A 7,127-nucleotide genomic window follows, 5' to 3' on the forward strand; every position below is an offset into this window, starting at 1 on the left:
GAAAAAATGTGTCCATTCTCAACGCAAACCATGTTTCTTTCATCTCCTTGAAGTTGGAAGAGTAAAACTGCCAAATAAACAAGCTGATTATTTAGTGGCAACAATGTTTAGTACATACAATATGAATAATAGAAAGTCAACAGAGGTTGTATAAATTTATTAGAACAAACAATTAAAGGTCAACACCAATAGATTAGTAAATATAGCAACCATACCCAAAACAGATGGTAAAATAGGCAAAATTAAGGGAAAAGAAATGGTAAAATGATTAAACAAATGTTCGTTAAGCAAAGACTGGCAAGATAGACAGAGAAAATCTGTTCCCTTTGCTTGTAAAACCAGTTGCAGTGCAGTGGTGTTGGTGTTACATGCTTACAAAATAAAGAAAACGTGAGAAACAAAACCAACATCTTTTAAGATATGAATCCATCCTCTGACTTTAATTTGCTTTTAACTAATTTCAGTCTATGTATGTTTATCTATTTATGTCTACTCTTTTGACTCTCTTTTTTAGATCTAAGCTTTATAAGAATTATTTACAAACCAATGTAAATAAAATAAAATAAAAAATATATTAAAAAGTATACTTTTTTTTTTTAAGTGTCTTAAATGTTCACAAAAAACTGATAAATGACTTCTTCTTTGTTGCAGACCAATGCATCTGTGCTCATTTCCTGTAAGGAAGAAATTAGTAAATTGTATTAATAAAAAAGTATGCATTTTATTTGTATTGTATAATTCTTTATTTAGAATCAGGTGTAATCTGCAAATTAAGTGTAATAAATGTTCATGTTATTTATTACTTACCTATAATAGAGACAAAAAAAGTTGAGCTTCTCCTCACAGTCTCTGTTCTCCCATTGCTCTGTCTTGGTGTTGCGGGCTCCACAACGGTACGGCTCAGGTGGGCATGAGGGCAGAGGGAAGTTGTTTTGACCATTTATCACATTCAGCCAATACCAGTTTCCATTCAGAAAGCGCAGGCCTGTCCACACACTATCTGTCTGGGCATTATTAGTCTCATTTTTAATCTGATTTACTGGCCAACCATAATAAAAAGAAGCCAGATCAGCGTAGTAAGACCTGCAGTACACCAGAGCTTCCTCCCACGTCTTATTCTCCTGCACCAGAATGAAGTTCTCATAGCAGAAGAAAGAGTAAGTATCCAAACATGATGTATTTTTCCAACTGTTCTCAGAAATGACAGCACAATAAGAGGGATTTTCAAGTAAGGTTTGCACAGCTGAAGTATTGGTATCCTCAGACTTCAGTGCCTTGCATGAGCTTTCTTTGCTGCTGATCCAACTTTCACCATATGTTCCCCCAGCGGCCTCTCCGAGCATCTGAAGATCCTTGTTGTTAGAGACTGTAGACAGCTTGTCATAAAACAGTTCGCAATGTTTCTTAGCATCCTTGCAGGTCATTAGCTTGTTCACATGAATGTGTACTTTAACTACAGCAGCATTTGTCGTTAGTCCATAAAGGACAAACAGGAGAAGTCCAGTGAAAGTCATCATCTCTGCTGTAGTGAGCTGCTTTGGTTTAAGGATGGTTGAGCACTGAACAGTAGTTTATTCGCTTCACTGAGCTGCTGACAGAACATTCAAATCTTATGGCAGATCTATTTTGTTTATTTAAACAAGTTGGATTGATTAGAATTCAAGTGAAGCCATGTTAAAAGACTTGGACATTTTTGAAGGAAAGAAGTTAAAGTCCAAATAAAAGACGATCTCTGTAATTAATGTGTATATAAAGTCTTTCTCATGAAAGTCGATACATTCAAAATCAAGTGGTTTATACAGGGATTCAAAGATGAAACTATACTGAATTAAATGTTTGGATACGATACATTTCAGAAAATGGAGGATAAGAAAAATCAATAATATTGTTACCACACAATGTCAAGCCATAGCATTTTTTTATTTGCCTTTGTCCACATTTACATTTCTTAGAATGCACATGATACAGTACATACTCAGAACTGACAGACTGTTTCAGATAATACATTTTACAATAGTTTATTATGCATGTATATTTAAAGTTGCTTAAAGGGTTAGTTCAGCCAAAAATGAAAATTATGTCATCAATAACTCACCCTCGTGTCGTTCCAAACCCATAAGACCTCCGTTTATCTTCGGAACACAGTTTAAAGTAGATATTTTAGATTTAGTTCGCTCTCTGTCCCTCCACTGAAGCTGTGTGCACGGTAAATTGCTGAATTGTTTTCTGGTGCGCAAAATAACAAAGAAAACACGTCAGCAGCGTCGTACGTCAACAGTCACTGCAGTCGCGCTCACAACAGACCCGGAAGAGAAGACAATGCTGAATAAAGTCATAGTTTTTGTTATTTTTGGACCAAAATGTATTTTTGATGCTTCAACAAATTTTTTAACCGCCCCTCTGATGTCACATGGACTACTTTGATGATGTTTTTATTACCGTATTTTTCGGACTATAAGTCACACCTGAGTATAAGTCGCATCAGTCCAAAAATACGTCATGATGATGAAAAAAACATATATAAATCGCACTGGACTATAAGTCACATTTATTTAGTACTAAGAACCAAGAGAAAACATAACTGTCTACAGCCGCAAGAGGGCGCTATATGTCTTCAGTGTAGACTACAGAGCACTGAGCAGCATAGAGCGGCCTCTGGTGGCTTTAGACGGTAATGTTTTCTCTTGGTTCATTTCTCTCGGTTCATGTCAAATTAATTTTCATAAATAAGTCACACCTTATAAGTCGCAGGACCAGCCAAACTATGAAAAAAGTGTGACTTATAGTCCGGAAAATACGATACCTTTCTGGACATGGACAGTTTACAGTACCAAGCACACAGTTTCAATGGAGGGACTGAGAGCTCTCGGACTAAATCTTAAATATCTTAAACTGTGTTCCGAAGGTGAACTGGTATGGTGAATTGGTATTAATGACATAATTTTTGGCTGAACTAACAATTTAAGCAAAAGTTTTTAAGACTTAAAAAAAAAAAAAAAAATTGGGGAGACGTAGAATATATCCAATGTAATGTTTTGAATCAGACAATTTTAAGATTCAATCAAAAACATGATTGTAACACAAGGAGCCGAATTCCAGGTTGAAGACACAGGATGCATGTAAATCAAATCCTAGTGCCAGTGAAGCCTTTGCGGGGCCCTGGGCTAATGCAGCTGTGGGGCCCCCATTCCCCCGGTATAGCCTACGCATGTATATTCAATGAACAAACAGCATATAAAGAAAATCACATTCCGAAATAAACACTCGTGAAATAAAAATAAACAATGCGCAAGTCATAATCCCGTATAGGCTATTTACATAAATTAAACAGTATTATTGAGTAATAATCTTACAAATCAGAAACAGCCTAGCAAATAAAATTAATAAAAAAAAATTCTCACCATTAAAAGGGCTTCTTCCTGCTCTTCTTCATAGAGAATTTCTCAATTAAATCCTCATTCGTCATATAAAAATGTCATGTAATTGTGACTGCACATAGGTGTAATAATTTAGTAGGTTGTTATACTCTGAAATTACATACACACAATATGAACATTTGAAAGTCTATGAAACGTCAGTCAATAAAGAATTTTTAAACAATGACACTTGCAATTTTGAACTGACATTTTATTGCAACCATGTAGTCTATAAATGCATGAAAATTATTTTATTTCATTTATATTTTTATGAAAGAGAACATATAGATTGTGGGCCGGGTGGTTAGCAAAATGTTGAAGGTTTAACCCTTTGAGCCAGTTGCACCAGCTGGACTAGGTTGGGTGTAAAATGCACTTTAAATCATGCATAGAATTTATAACCATTGCACCATCTCAGCATAAATCTACATCTAGTCAGAGACAAGTCAAGTCACCTTTATTTATATAGCACTTTTAACAATATAGATTGTAACAAAGCAACTGAACACCATTAAATAGGAAAAAAGTGTGTCAATAAAGCAAAAATGTCAGTTCATCATTGAATTCAATAATGTCATCATCCAGCTCAGTTAAGTTTAAATAGTATCTGTGCAATCAAGTCAACAAAATCGCTGATAAATAAGTGTGCGACAGCGGCGAGAGGTAGGTGTAAAGTAAAAAGTCATGATGTGCTCAGACATAATTTGTTTATAGGGATTCACATCTGTTTAGTTAATGTTTATGGTCTTTTCGGGAAGGATAAGCAATATCAATCTCAAAGCTCACTGTAGACTATACCACACTGCGGTCAGTAGCCTAATTGACCAATTAAAAAACTATATATCTGTACAGCATGTAATTATGCAGTAAAAAACATAACATATGATCCTGGATTATTAAAAGAAACTGAACTATTCGGCTTGCTTGGAAGGATAGTATAAATGCTAGGAAATATTTCACGTTTTTAATTTCATTCATTATTTGTAGCATGCCTAAATGCCATTCAATAATTGAAGTAAGTTTTGTGCTTTATTTATTACTTTTAATGAAATAAATAAAACTTTTAAATTCAACAAAAAAAGACAAAAAAAAAAACAAACAAAAAAAAACAATCTGTAGTTAGAAAAAAAAAAAGGCAATGGGTAAGGAAACTTTATTACGCAAGAATGCTGCATGTTTTTGAATATTACATGGAATTACATGGAAACTTAATGTAAATTTGCATGTATTTGTTTTGTGGATGACTTTGATCCAGAGAATGCAAAGTCAAAAAAGGCAGAAATGTGACGAGCATGGCATCTGTACTGTAGGGGAATTACAGTTGAACCCCGTAGAGAGACCAATATGTAAAATGAAAACCAGCAGTCAAATTCAAGTTCAATCAGTTGACAGAGAGTTTACTGAGTTCTCCACACTTCCAAATGCCATATAAATTTAATAATATAAGCCAGCATTATAATGCAGAAACACTAGTAGGCCTACTTATACCTACTTATAGGGTTCTCAACTTTGGCCCACTGAGTCCATTACCAGCTTTAAAATGACATTTTGGTACTAGCGAAAGAGGCACTGGATGAGATGCCGAAGAAATAATCTTACTCAAAATAGCAATTTAAGAAACAAAAACTGGATGAATCCCTTTAAATAAAACAACGGATCAATGTCTTGTAGGTGTGGTGGTAACCTTAGTATAAGCGGAATATTTGAAGACGCGCCATTGAATTATTAGAAAAATAATGCACACCGCACGATGCAAACCACTTCATATAGTTAATAAATTTCCCACGAAGAGTGCTGTTTTTCGCAAAATATTAACATGATTATTTACATAATCAAAAAGGTAAATAAGGGACATACGTTTTAGACACCATATTGTCTGTTTTTGCTCTATTTCGCCAACAAAAAAATCATTACAAACACAGTCACTACAGTACGGTTTTGCGTCTCTGAGCAGCACTAACAATGTTTAGTTCCTGAATGAATCAACCAATTAAATGATTCGGTTCAATCGCAATGACTCACTTACAGTGATTTGCTGCCACCTACTGGCATTTTAATTTCACATTTCAAATTTTTTTCCCATCGATTTTTCTTTTCACGTTTTAAATCAACACAAATATCAATATTTGACGTTTTGTGTCTAATATATCAAAACGTTAGATGCATTAATGTATTGCATTAAACAATGTAAATACATCTAAATGCCACTTCAGATGCAGCTTCTGTGTTTATTTCATTTGCATGGTTACAGCCCAAATGTCTTATTATTCTAATTCACTGATTAAACGTAATAATTTGACTAAAAAAATAATGGACACTTTAAAATGGCTATAAAATGTACAAAAAATGTAGTTTAAATTTACTGGAAAATATTTATTTCTATCATTGTGAATTAAAAAATAAAAATAATATTTTCATGTTAAATAATTTCATATAAAATATATGTATGATTATGAAAATATATGATTACGTATTCATCATAGGCTATGCTAGAAGAGAAGGGGACTGGAAATCCAATTATATTAAAATTATATATATATTAAAAATATTTTACAAAGCAGAAAATATGGCAAAAAGTATAATGTGCTGGTGCATTTATCTGTGACGTTGCAGAAATGTAAATGTTGAACTTGGAAATGTAAAGTTTTAAAGATATTTTAATGAGTATTATTTCAATGCCTAGTTATTACCTGTGCATGGCTTGAGAACACTTCATCAGTGGTTGAGATTTTTATTTATTTATTTATTTAGATGTAGGCTACATTCTTCAAAAGTATGAATTCAAAATGTTGAGCTCCAGGCCATTTATAACAATGGAATTTACGAGTGCCAAATGCGAGCGAAACTGTCAAATGTACTGACTTGCTGTTTGGAAATTAATAAACAAGACATGTGAGGTATGACCTATCTGCGACTTGAAGTCATAATTAATAAATTTATTATTTCAAATTATCTATATGATTTATTGTAATTAATATGGTTTATTTATCAATTTATTATTGTAATTAATAAATGGATAACACACTACTTAGCATAAGAATACTTATTTATTATTTGGAATAATGAAGTAGTAATGAAGTTCTAAGCGGCCATGCATTATAACTTTTTCCCTAAATTATTATGCATGGCTGCTTAGAACTTCCGTAAAAGAAGTCAATTTGACAAGAAAAAACTGTAGAATAAGCCAGCAGGATAAGGTGAATGGTTTATTCTTTAAGGAAAAAATAACGATTGATGTGTCAGTGTGGTAACCAGACAGTAAAGGGTGGTAAAGTGTGAACGCAAGTTTGGGGTCCTGACCCTTTTACTGTCTATGGTCCTGACACAGTGTTGCCAACTAATTTTGAGAGAAAGTTGCTAAAGGAAGGTTGATTTGTTGCTATAAGTTTCTAAATGATGCTGTGGTGTCATTGCGTGATGAGGGCGCTATGTAATCACTACGCAAAATTGTGTCACTGCATCAAATCTGCAAAAATAGCCTACTTGATATGTTAATTTATATTTTAATTTAAATAATAATATGCATAATATAATATTAAAATATAAACAACTGTATTTTTTGATTTGTTGAACACTTACAAAAAAAATTTTTCAACAATTTCAGATTTTTTTTTATAGCTTGTAAAATAGTAAAACTACTACACATTCTGAGCAATAGTTTTAAGTATTGTATTAGTTAGTATGCTACACTCCAAAAATAGGGCAAAATCT

Source organism: Carassius gibelio, chromosome A1, assembly GCF_023724105.1.
Source record: "Carassius gibelio isolate Cgi1373 ecotype wild population from Czech Republic chromosome A1, carGib1.2-hapl.c, whole genome shotgun sequence".
In the NCBI taxonomy this organism is placed as follows: Eukaryota; Metazoa; Chordata; class Actinopteri; order Cypriniformes; family Cyprinidae; genus Carassius; species Carassius gibelio.